The sequence below is a fragment of the Dipodomys spectabilis genome, unplaced genomic scaffold (assembly GCF_019054845.1).
Source record: "Dipodomys spectabilis isolate Male_0828 unplaced genomic scaffold, ASM1905484v1 ptg000095l, whole genome shotgun sequence".
Taxonomy (NCBI): Eukaryota; Metazoa; Chordata; class Mammalia; order Rodentia; family Heteromyidae; genus Dipodomys; species Dipodomys spectabilis.
The window spans coordinates 7,345,798-7,359,866 of record NW_024870772.1 but is presented as its reverse complement, the minus strand read 5'-3'; positions in this window follow the sequence as shown (position 1 = coordinate 7,359,866).

Sequence of the window (14,069 nt, the reverse complement as noted above, 5' to 3'; positions counted from 1 at the left end):
TTTCACATATAGTCCTATTAAGAAGACTGAGAACCAGAGGATCTTACTTTATGGCTAGCCTAGGTAGAAAAGCCCTGGAGATTAAGTCTTCAAAATAACAAAAAACATAGCTGGAGGTACTCATAGGTGGTAAAGCTCCAGCTGCATAAGCACACTTAGCAAGCATGAGGTCTTGATTTGAAAACTGAGTAACAACAATAACAACAACAAAATACCTTTTAGAATTCATTCTGTATGTTTCCATGATAAAGTCCGTATATGGAATGAAAGCACTGCCAGTTGTCTAGACCCATAAGTTTTAGTAATTACCCCTAACCTGCTATTAAATATAATAATCACCTTCAACAAATCTACTGAATGTCTTTAAAATATGCCATTATTATTTGGATAATTTTTAGTTAATAGATATATTAGCCTCAATATCTCATAAATGACTTATTTTACAATCATATTATTTATTTTTAAATGTACAAAATTATTCAAAATTACTAACTTATGCTATATTTGTGATTTAATCTGAGTATATTTCTCTATATTCCTCAGCTTAAAATACAGTTGATCAGAGGTAAATCGATCGTCAACACTTAATTCTCTTCTTTCAGATTTCTATACTCTTTCTGTCTCCTTATAATATCTCTAAATAATTTTTCACCCATTCAAACAAATTTTTCTTTTTCCTCAGTAATAGAAGTGTGTATTAATCATGATAAAATGATCAATATGAAAGGAATCATGTTAGTGAACTTTGTGCAAAAAAGCAAAATAATAAAGCTATTTTAAATAAAATAGCTCCTCAGGAGGCAGAGATATGAGGATCCCAGTTCAAAGCCAGCCTAAGCAGGAAATCCACGAGATTCCTGTCTCAGATTAACCATAGGAAAAGTTAGACATGGTGCTGTGATGCTAGAGGAATAGTGTAGTCCAGCAGAAGGAGCCCAGGGGCCCAGGGACAGCGTCCAGACCCAGGATTCCATCCCTAGTACCAACTACTCCCTCTCTCCCTCTCCCTCTCTTCCTCTCCTCCTTCTCCTTCTCCTTCTCCCTCTCCCTCCCCCCTCTCTCTCTGTCTCTCGGTCTCTCACTCTGTCTCTCTCGGTCTCTCTGTCTCTGTTTGTCTCTGTCTCTATCTCGGTCTCTGTCTCTCGGTTTTTCTGTTTCTCTGTCTCTGTTTTTGTCTGTCTCTGTCTCTGTCTGTCTGTCTGTCTGTCTGTCTGTCTGTCTCTCTCTCTCTCTCTCTCTCTCTCTCTCTCTCTCTCACACACACACACACACACACACACACACACACACACACACACACGGGCGCGTGTGAATGCCAAGCACCAGTGACCAAGACCAGTAATCCTCAGTATGCAGGTTGCTGAAATGAGGAAAATCAGCCAGATAAACCACAACAAAACAAATTTAGAGTTTGCATTATGATACTTCAAAATCCTGTGACAACTATAGCTATCTCGTTCTAGTGTTTCCTAACATAAATCATTTCTTCTACTTTTTAAAATATCAATTCGTAGCTTTATTGAAAATTCAGCAGATTCTTTTGTCAAAATTTACAGCTATTTTATGAATGCAGAGCTGTTTTCTGACATTACAGTGCATCAAACCTAAAATACTCTTTGAAATCCATGTATAGAATAAGCTTTTTTCTAGGACAAGAAAAAACATGTATTTATTAAGTTTTCTTATAATTTGAAATTTAAAATATTGACTTAATGCAATCTTCTTATGAAATCTTAAAATTATTGACTATCTTTAAAATGTTTTCTCTAGAAATTATGTCTTTACATGAAGGAATAATAATTCTCAGTGTTTGTTTCTGTAGTATGCGATATTGAAATTATAATATATAATGTATATAGTATAACATATATATGCAAAATGTAATATGTAATATTCAGAATTATTTCTAGTAATGTACTGAAATATACCATTTCTACACAACTTTAAACTACCCAAACATTTTCATATATAATTTTAGAGAACATCCTTGTAGATTGAGGAAAAAAAAATGTTGAGTGTCATGTTAGGATATGATACTGACCTGATATTTCTAGTGACATTTAGGGACACAGTTCTCTGGGAAATAGAAGTTTTAACACCAGATTAAAAAATCAATACCAGATTAAATCAATACCAGATTAATATCAGGTTTTAAAAAGTTTAAAATTCTCATGAGCATAAAAGTTTATTGCTCCTCCTGAGTTAATATACATTTGTGACAATTAATTCCATCTTTTCTATAAGGTTTTACTTGTTTTTAATATGCTTAATGTAATTTATTGGAGCTCTCCTTCACACATTTATAAAGTGAATGTTTCTGTCTATTTAAAAATAATATATTAAAAAGTAAATACTCACTTGCAAGAGGGAGAGGGAGTGTAGCCAAAGGGAAAGCAGTAGACACAGGAAAAGGAGAAGGTGGGTATATACTACAACATAAACAACAGTAAGGGAAGGGTTGAGTCAGGAAGGGTGCTTCGTTAAATGGCAATTCCTTTGCACAGGGTCTTAAAGTCAATAAAAAAAGAAGTGACAAAAATTAAAAAAATCTAAGCATGAAGATATAAAAGCAAAGTATTCTAACTTAAAAAAAAAAAAATATATATATATATATATATATATATTTATGTACATAAAATCTGCAACCACTGGGTGGCACAAGTGAGAGACTGAAAACTGAAAAGCCAAGGAGACGAAAGGTCACATTTCTCTGATTCTGTGACATCCTCAGCAGTGGCAATATCAAATAAGGAGAGTGCAGGTGACTGCAACAGACACAGATTCCAGCCACATTAATTGGAAGGCAGAATCTGGATTCTGTAGCAATGGTGCAGAGCAGTCACAAAAGTAGCAGACTCTCTATTAGTAAAAGTAGAGGAAATGGATTCATGAGCTCAGAGTATATATCAGCTGCCTCAGTTTGAGGTAACTGTCCCTTTTCCTTTGTGTTTTGGGTTCAGGATTCATATAACATCATTAAGATCAATTCTTGAATTATTTTTCTACCTGATACATAACAAGTGGTGCCTTTTATTGTGGTAAGTTAAAAAAAAAACTATAGTCTGGCATGCACATATGTGATTTAAGAATATTCCTAAATGTGTTTCAATAAGGAAAAAGGAAGTAAGACAATCCATATAGGTGAGAGTACACCCTGCTAGGGTGTTTTTTACTTTAATCTGATTTTAGTTCCTAGAACCCATCATTTCTTTACACTTGAAAATCAAGGCAGCTATATATATATACATATATATATATATATACACACACAAACATACATTATTATATATACTATTTTCTTATTTTGCTCAGTTCTGTTTTGTATTTCTTTTTGTAGTTTGCTTTTCTTTTTGTATTTTGTTTTGTATTTTCTTATTTTGCTTGGTTCTGTTTTATATTTCTTTTTGAGAGAGAGGAACTTTGCATAATCCAGGCTGAACTCACACTCACATCTTCCTGTCTCTTTCACTGATGGCTGCAGTTCTGGGCCTGAATTGAGATGCCAGACCTTTCAAATCAGCTTTTCTGATACTCTTAGGTCTGACATTTCTGTGGAGCAACTTCTGCTACTATAGGACAGGAATTCAATAATATCTCTACAACCTTAGAGCTTTTGATATTATCAGGTAATTAGGCACTTACAAAATGCTTGCTGTATAAGAGATTTAGGAATATTCAATTACTTTAACGTATCTAGAGACACAGAGATCATTCTTACCTTATAACTGCAGAATCTTTCTGAATCATTATACAATAGAAATGTAACCAGTAGTACTTGTTCTAAACTATTCCTAAATAGTTATCCATGATAATACTCAGTTACTGTTTTTAGCCAAATAGTCTCTGTAAAAGAAGAGAGTTTTCATATACACTATTAAGAAATCATTTAGCAGTCAAATAAACTTGATTCAATATTACTACTTCTTGGGCTCAAACACCTATGAATATAGTACTGAATTTGATTCCCTCTAGTGTACAACAATGAATAACAGTAAGAGCTGGTGGAGACTGACTAATATCTCATTTACATCTATGAACAAATAGTAAATTTGCAAATTTAAATAATTCAGATTTAGCTAATAATAATCTTTATATAAAATGCATAAAAATCTTTGTATTGGAAAAAGATCATTGAGTGACAAAATTTTGTTTAGGTACATAGGAAGAGTGCAACATATTTAAGGTCCAGCCAAGGGTGTCCAAATGCAATTCCATTAGAGAGCCTTAGTCATCATTCTTTCAAGCTGGGTTCAAAAGGGCAAAGTCAGTTTTTTCAAAGATTTTTTAATTATTGCATATGCCCTTTCAAGTCAGTGAAAAGCAATCACCTTTTCCACTCATCTGGTAATTGTGTTCAATGTCTGCAGAGGACACTCAGCTCCAGTAGTTCTGAGACATAGACACGTTATGCTGCTGTTGAATAATGTGCTTATTTGGGATGTGTCAAGGCCAAAATAGCATGCCTAATTTAAACATATAACAAGGCAACAGTTTGTTTTCATTTTAAATTAGAGTCACCAAATTGAAGACCTTCTCTATAATAAAACTGTTAAAGCAAATTGACAGCCAATATTCTGAAACTTTAACTTGATTAATCCTGCTCTTAGCAATCTTACTATTGCATTATGTATGATCTTTAGTTACTCAATGAAGGAAAAAGAGGAGCGTGCTACAGTTACACATTAAAGTTACCTCATGCTGGTGCTATTTAGATTAGATATTCACCATAGGTTGTAGATTAAAAATAAATGTAAATATAATGATTGAATTTCTTTATTTTTAAAAATGGATCAAATAATATTATTGCCTTATGAGTGATTACAAAATATATTAATTAAAAAATGATGATCCTAATTGTACTTCATATTGGTATGTATTTCCATCTTCAAGAAATATAGTCTTACAATGCTAAATAAATTATAAAATATTTATATTTCTTAATCTAGTCCTATTGTAGTTTATCAATGCTGAATTATTACAATAAGAAGAAAACAAAACTAAAAAAACTCACAAGGTTATAGTGATTTCTGATAAGTTATATCAATAATTGATAAATACTAGTTAACAATAACTGATAAATAATTATATTACTTCATTTGGGCTAACTTGAGACCCTTCAAAAGATTGTGTTTTCAATTCAAAGAATGTTTTATTGTGACAAATATATATCCAAGTTAATATTTAACATCTTTTATAAATAACTAGAAGTTACCCACAGAGACATTTTATTAATATAAATATTTTCAACTTCAGGCCAATGATTTTGGCAGTGGAATAGACATATAATATAGACAGGACAAGATATGAAAGATCAGCTCCATTGTACTACGTTTGGCTTCCAGTTCATGGCATTTTAATATCCTTGGCTTAGAAATTTGTATTTTCATTGGCATGTGATTATATCATTAAAATGCTTTAAACGCTTTTAAATTATTAAACATGTTAAAAATGAGATGGGCAAATACTTGTATTAAACATTATTATGTTGTCCATTCTTGTTATTAATTTTTTACACGCCTCTTGGATTCTTTTTACTCAGCCAGGTGATACAATCTTGTATTCAAATATTAACATCAATGAAGTAGATGTACTCTAGAAGTCTTAAATGATTTGGTATAAAGCAAACACAACCTTCTATAGACACACAATTATTTGGTAATAATGTATTATATATATATATATATATACATACAATGAGAATTTGTAATATAAATGTTATTTTTAACATTCTGTTTACATATGTTTGTTAAAATAGTGAGAAATTTTAGATATTTGGTAGAATACAAAGCTAAATTAAACTAAGAGCAAAAGTTAAAACTACTAAAGTTCTGACAGCTCCTTTGAAAAATAACAACAAGGTGACTGTAGAAGGCTAGAAGTAGTACTGCTCATTTTATTAAGGATAGAATTAAGTCGTGTAGGAGAAATGGAAATGAAGAATTGACCTTGGGTTCCCAGAATACTTTTCATCTGAGATGAGCCAATTCATGAAAGTTAAACAACAACAACAACAACAACAAAAACAGTAGGGATTATGTTTCTTTTAAAAATGTTTATAACCTTTGCTTGGGTTTGAGGGTGAGATTTAATGGTGAATGTGTTAGGACTTTGCCTAATTATTACATGACAGTATAGATATGCAATAGTTTCCATAAATCTTAGACATACTCCGGCATACATCTTAATAAGTGTTGCTAACTTGTACACGCACCTTCAAATATTAGATCCAGAGTAATGAGGGAGTGGGGAGCACAGACATACACACGAACATCATACACTCTTTTTTGCATCTGATGACAGTAGTTTCATATTGTATAACTCTAAGAATTTATTTTACATCGCAATGTACACTTTTTTTTTTGGTTGGTTGTGGGGCTTGAACACTGGGCCTGGGCGCTGACCCTGAGCTCTTCAGGTTAAGGAGTTTGCTCTACCTTTTTAGCCATAGTGCCACTTCTGGTTTTCTGATGGTTAATTGGGCATAAGAGTGATGGACTTTCCTGCCCTGGCTGGCTTTGAACCATGATCCTCAGATCTTAGCCTCCTGAGGAGCTAGGATTACAGGTTTGAACCACCACTGCCTGGGTAGATTTTCTGTATTATCAACATTTCTGTCGTTTGGGGAGATAATTGAAAACTGTCATGGTTTTCCTTATTTACAATATCTCGTATATGTATGAGTCAAGAAGAAAAGGTCAGATAATGTGATGGTAGGAAAATGAACCCTTAGATATGTATTTAAATGTTTTTTTTTCTTTCATGCATTTATTTCTAATGCATTTATAAGATTATTTCTTTGTTGCTTTGTATGTCCCTCCCCCACGGAATAACCCCTGCTTTCACTGTATTTGATGTTGGTATAATTTGTGAAAGAGAAGGGGAAAAACAAGTCGTTTAAGGATACAGGTGGACCCATTGCAACAATGAGATGTACAAGTAGTTATGTTGAAAACGAACTTTACAACTTTGGTGGTGGGGGGAGGATTGGGTGGGGAGGGCAAGGGGTGGCTGGGAAATGATGTGAAGGGTAAACAAAGGAGGAGGCTGCAATGCTTGATAAGAAATGTACTCATTATCTTGTCCATGTAATTGTAACCCCTCTGTACAGTATGTTCACAATAAAAAAAAGAAAAACAAAACAACAACAACAAAAAAGAAATGGCTATACTGATAAGCCCATGATGTAATTGATTGTGAGCTACACAAGTTAGCCCTGTTTGTTGTTAGGTACAAAGTAGTACACTCTATTCAATAGTATTACAAGCTACCTTTTTAAAGACTTTATTCATTTTGTTTTGCTAACAACTACTTCCTTTTACAAAAGTTGTATTCAAATATCTACATTATAGCAATACTTCCATTTTACAATGAGATATGTTTTTTAATTCAATATATATATATTTATTGTAAAGATACTGTACATAGGGGTTACAGTTACATGAGTAAGGCAATGAGTAAATTTCCTATAGAGCAGTTACTCCCCACTTCGTTTTTCTCCTACCACCCCTTCCCTCTATACCTTCCCAACTCCTCCTTCCCTCCTACCTGAAATTGTAAAGTTCATTTTCAACATAGTGTCTTGTACGTCTCATTTTTAAAATGGGTCAACTTGTATCCTTATTTCAGCATTTTGTTATTCCCTTCCCAGCCCAAATTAGAAAAATGTATATACAAGATTCAGGGCACCAGAATCAAATACAGTGACAACAGGGGTTATGTCATTGGGGGAAATGCATACAAAAGAAACAACAACAACAACAAAAAACACACAGTACATTATAAGTATGTTAAAAATAACAGCAAGACAAATAAAACTTCTGTCTTCCTATCTTGGGATTCATTCCATTTAGCATCATCTTATATAGTCATACATACATAGTTTCTGCTTGTCCTAGTTATTACAAATAAGGGAAACCATGGGATCAGCTTTGTTTAAAATTGAGAAGACATTATGTACTTGGTATTAAGAAAGTGGGAAAATGGTGAAGTTGTTTTGATTTATACGCAGATTTAGTTTCTTAGAATTCATGTGAAAAAATAATTTAGAGTGAAATGTAAATGATTTAAACAAACAAAATTTGTGAACTTTCAATTGCTAAGTTAAGAATTATGACCTGAACAGTGTGAGAGATAATTTTTCTTTTCTTTTTTCTTTTGGCTGGGTTAGCACTGACTTCCTGAAACAATGAGGAACAAGTTTTAAGTCTTAGTGAACGCCGAAAAACCGAAGGGGATTGAAGGAAATGAACTGATAGCTCCTGAAGGTCTGAGGTCTTCTAGATGGAAGACTGAGGTTCAGGAAGAGCAATCATATCAAACAGAAACATTCCTGCTGGCCTATTGCTGCAAATCCCTAAAGGTACATTCATGCAGGAAGAAGGCAAAGCCCACATTATTAATAAGCTTAAAAACAGATTTAAATTGATCTCCTTTACGTTATGTAGCTTGTTTTATATTCTATTCTCTCCCTTGTGTTTAGTTTCACAGGATTTTAATCAGATAACTGTAAAGTATTCTGAACCCAGGTTAGAATTTAGAATGAAAAAAACAACAGAAAAAGAGCTAACGAAAGATTTCTGAGTTGGGTAAGTCAAATACCTCACCGCAATTAAGATGATGAGGACTCTTGAAGGGCAGAGAAAAGAGGGGGAGCAGAATTCATGCACTTGACTTAAGAAAAGCTGAGTAGCCTAAAAAAAAAATCAAAAAGAAGGTACTAGAGATAAAAGGTTGGCATGGACTCCCTTAGGAATTGCACTCTGAAAATCCAGGGTTCAATACATGCTTCTTTCATTAGTGTAAGTGTTTCTGCACAAATAACTTGTCCTTACAATTTGGTTTAATCTTAGAAATTGGAGAGGCAAAGACCTGTTAGGTCATAGTGCTTGTCACTGAAGTGCAAAATAGAACCAATATCTTTCACATGTAAGGTTGCAAAAATTAACTTAGAAGTGAAAATATTGAAGAATTCTTTTCCAGTAAAGGGCTTAGGAAATATAATGCCAGTATTAGGTTTATATTTGTTTGAGACATTTGGGGAAAGGGGCTGAGTTGGAGTAAAGGTGTGATGCGATGAAGAACTGGATTCTTTGTTTATTTAGCAACTTTGAAAATGATCTTTAAAGTTGCAATTAAATATAGCAGTAGGATGCTATCTCAGATCATTAGTAGAGATCATACTAAACAAATGTAGGAAATTAAACTATATGCTACATTGTAAATTATTTTATAAATTTTCTACTGTTGAAAATAAATTCTAGTTGTTGAAGTTTATTTTCTTTAAGATGTCATGTTAGTGCTCTGAATTGATATGGGAATATAACCTATTCAAATAGACACATATAGATATGCTATTGCTAAATGTTTTGATCTTATATTAGCTTTTGCTACTTTACAGAAGAATAAACAAAAGAAGTTAAAGTATTAACACCAAACTATTTGAATTCCAAATGTATATTTATTATAGAATAATAAAGAAACAGTTTTCTGAAAGCTTTCTAAGCTTTCAACAGTAAAACAATCGTTTTCATAAGTAATTTTATCACCAGTATTATCCTGTCTACTGAAATCAAAGCTGTAAGTTCTCTTTTCCTCCCTAATTTCAGATCACATTTAATTTACTTGTATATCTATTTATCTGGCAATGATACTATGTTGGTAAAATGCCACCTTCGATCATATATACTTAATAGACAGAATTATGTTTATTTTGTTCTTTTCTCCAGGCTAGCTCTCTGTTTAGTTAACCACTGCTGGTGATGTCAGTCATCAGGCATTCTTAAAAATGGACCAGATACATTCATCAAAGAAAGCAAGAAACAGTTTAAATGAACAATATTTTCAATGCTCTCATTAGAGCATGGAAACATTTGACAACTCTATTATTACTGGATTGATAAGGATATATATATATATATGCATATATATTACATTCAGATAAGCTTAGCTAAGAAATACATTTTGATGATTCTTATACTTGATTTCTTTTCATGAATTAAACTGCCTTTTCTTAATTAAATGATCACAGTATTGAGATTTCTGAAGGTTTTCCCTTGACAGATATCCTAACTATCCTCTGATAGCTTCCCATGGTCCATTAAAGAGACAAAGAAAGCTCAAACTTTTTACTTGCAAATTCAAAAAAGTCTAACATTGTAGATCTTGGTTTTTCTAATTAAAATGTATGCAACCCTCAAAACCATCATCATGTTGCTTACTGAACAACTGAATAGTAGTCTGTGAGGGTAGTTACAGAGAAGACCAAAAATGGCAAAACTTCTTGCCAGTCCTGATGTCCACCTTGTGTTACTTATTCTTAAAATGGGTTCAATTTCAGGAAATATATAGAGAACCAATAGCCATTTCAAAGATCAGTGAAGTAAGACCTCAGTATTGCAAAAGGTTTTCTTTCTTTTTTTAAAAAATAGCTTTGAAATAAAGGTGAATATAAGTAACCAAGGCTGCTGAAAATAGAATATCAATTCATCAAATACAAACTATGCTCATCCTTAGAGGGGTTATCAGTTTTGGGTTTGTGAATGTGTGTGTGTGTGTATTCGTGTATAGGTTTGAACTAAGGGCCTAGACCCTGTGCCTGAGGTTTCTGATCTCCAAAACACTATTCAGATAAATGCCAGAAGTGGTGTTGTTTTTTCAAACTGGTATAGCAATACACTTGTACTAGTTCAAGCCCCAGGACGGAGGAGGAGGAGGGGGAGGAGAGGGAGGAGGGGGAGGGGGAAGAGGGGGGGAGGGAGGGGGGGGGAGGGAGGGGGGGGGGGGAGGAGGAGGAGGAGGAGGAGGAGGAGGAGGAGGAGGAGGAGGAGGAGGAGGAGGAGGAGGAGGAGGAGGAGGAGGAGGAGGAGGAGGAGGAGGAGGAGGAGGAGGAGGAGGAGGAGGAGGAGGAGGAGGAGGAGGAGGAGGAGGAGGAGGAGGAGGAGGAGGAGGAGGAGGAGGAGGAGGAGGAGGAGGAGGAGGAGGAGGAGGAGGAGGAGGAGGAGGAGGAAAATGGAAGGGTCCATTTAAAAATATAAAATAAAATAAAATGTATATACTTATTTTGTACATTACAGGCATTGTAGTCTGCTCTTAACATGATGAACCTGAAACTATATTAAAAATGGTATTATAATTTTCTTTCAGTTCTAGGTTTTACTTAGTATGAACATATATAGATATAATTGATTATTTGTTCTCTCTTTTCAAATTTTATTTTATTGTTAAGATGCTGTACAGAGGGGTTACAGTTACATGAGGCAATGAGTACATTACTTGTTGATCATGTTACCCCTTTCCTTTCCCACTATGGTGTGTTTTCTCTTTTTTTTTTGATCTCTTATTAGAAACCTTCAAGGATACAATTTTATTATTTAAAACTTAAAGACCACATCATTTTTCCACTATACACAAGGAGAGATTCTTGAGTTTGGAGAAAATTCTTGTTTAGTTATGTTTTCATAATACAACTCTGCTTAAAACACTAATTTTAAATTTTAGGTTTGATTTTAGACTTTGAAACTAGTGGGTGTTTAGGTGATAGTGACCAAAATTCTGTGTTTATCATGGTGCAATACCACTAATTATCTTCTACTATCTATTTATCAAGATATTCATCATTTTGAATAAAGAACTGAATTTATGAACATAGAACTTATCAATAGACAGTTAATGATCAAATCAAAAGAGGCATAATTCCTTTTCTTAACTTATATAAGATTCCCTTAACACAAATAGAACTAATTTGAGATAAAGACTGTTTTCTGATCAAAGCTGTCATTCTTTATAAGTAATGCTATCTCCAAGTAAGTTAGTAAGACAAATTTTCCTCCAAAGAGTCTGACATGTCATGACAATAAGTAAAAGAACTAGAATCTTACCATTTCATTTTCTTTAGTATAGCTAATTTGTCTATAAAGGAATGCAACGCCAAGAAATTTTGCAGATATTTGGCAAAATATTATTTAAATTATGAAGTATGTCAAATATTCAAGATATTCAAAATATTATTGTATAATTGATCGTAGATGCATGTGTGAATATGATTGTGTTTCTGTCATGATCAGTTGAGGAATATGGCAAATTAATAATTATTCATCAACTACTTCAAACTATATTCCTCATTGCTTTTTGTTATCAAGATAATATCAGATTATTAGGCACAATATGTTTTATTTTTATGTCTTTTGTCTATCTAAATACCTATGTATGTATGTATGTATCCATCTATCACTCAGGTAATAATGAATAGTTAATCACATTTGGGAGAGTCTCTGCAGCTGTAAACCTGGATCCAGTGTCCTTCCTGCAAGAGAATAATTCAGGTAATATTTGAATTATAGTGAGTACATAGAAATGTCTATTAGGAAAGGAGTATGTCAGGTCTTCTATACTCTTAATACACTGAATAAAACAATCATCATCAGGTACAAACCTAAACAATGAGTTTAAACAGGGAAAGAATTGGAGGTAAAAGAAAAAGTTATGCCTAAACAGTCCTAGCTATATGTATGGAATGTTCAATCATTAACTCAGTCCTAGTTCTCCAGGGTTTTAGAGAAGTTGTTATTACCATAACACTGTAGGAAGTCAACCCAGTTCTCATAAATGTTTCCTCTTATTTCAGAATGCAGTTTCATCAATATGCATAACTGTCCTTACTTGGAAATAATTTTTCCTACAAGGTTATGCTTTACTATAGGATTAGTTTCAATTCCTTGTCAAAAATTCAGTCTAGCCTCTCTTGAAAGCCAAGTAAACTATAGAGTAACTAGAAAGAAAATGGCTTCAGCAGAAATAAATCAAAATGGAGGAAGGATGTGCACCCTTAATCCAGTCATTAGTTACTTCATGTGTCCGACTAAGAACTCAGTGCTCTAAAGCTAAATCAGACTAAGAACCTGTCAGAAATATCATTTCATAAATATATAAAAAAGTATAATAGAGTCACTGACCACAGAGGCCTCATTACTTGGTTGGGGCAAAGCTGAGAGGTATAACCAGGGTAAAAATAAGTCAAGAAAAAATTATCACTTCCAGCAAGTAAGGAGCTCACTGACGATAATTTTGAAGGCAGTTACCTCCCTAACCAATGAAAGCTAAGGTTTTCAATTGAGGAAAATTATACATGATCATCTAGAAAAGAAAAGACTGCATCATCTATAAAGGTGGCACATTCCTGAACAGGCTAAGTTTAAGGTTAAATAGCACATAGCTAAAGAAAATAAATAAATAATGGTGGCTGGAATATCTTTGGTGTAAAAATTAATATTAAAATAAGCAAAATTTACTCCTAGTCACCTAAAAAGAGTAAATCAGAATAACATGGCATTTTATTTTCTTTTTCTCATGGTTTCTTATACATTTTCTCAAGAAAAAAAATCTTAAAGAAACAAAACAACAATTTCTAAAGGAGTATTAAGTATTTTAAAAGGGACAGATGTTTCCCTAAAACTTACAAACATAAAAGATTACCCTGAATGCTTAGTAGCTAATTTTAATGCATATGATTTATAAAGTAGTAGGCAGTAGCACTAAAATACACAGAACAAAATGCCAATAGATATTATGTTTGCAGTAACTCTGAAAATAAAAACACGGAGGCACATTTCTGAATTAAGTAACTACTTTAAGGATCAACATCTCAATACATATTACCTATGAAATAAAATGTGTCAATAAGTTTGTGAACTAAAACATATCTTTGCTTTTAGACATGCAGGTTGCATTTAAAATTTTTTTGCAAAATGTGCCAATCTGGAACTCATAGTCTATTATATAAGTCTGCGACACTCTTATCTCCCAATTAACCAGCAAGAAGCTTGAAGTAGAGCTGTGGCTCAAGTGGTCGAACACTAGCAAAAATGCTCAGAGACAGCACTCACACTCTAAGTTTCAAGCTCTAGACCAGGAAATGAGTGTTTCAGGTAATACCCTGAGAAGTGCCAGAGAAATAGAACTACACAGAGAAAGATATTCTCTCTCTCCCTCTCCCTCCCCCCTCTCTCTCTTTCTCTCTCTCTCTCCCTCTCTCTGTCTCTGTCTCTTTCTATATATATGGAAAAATTATTTTA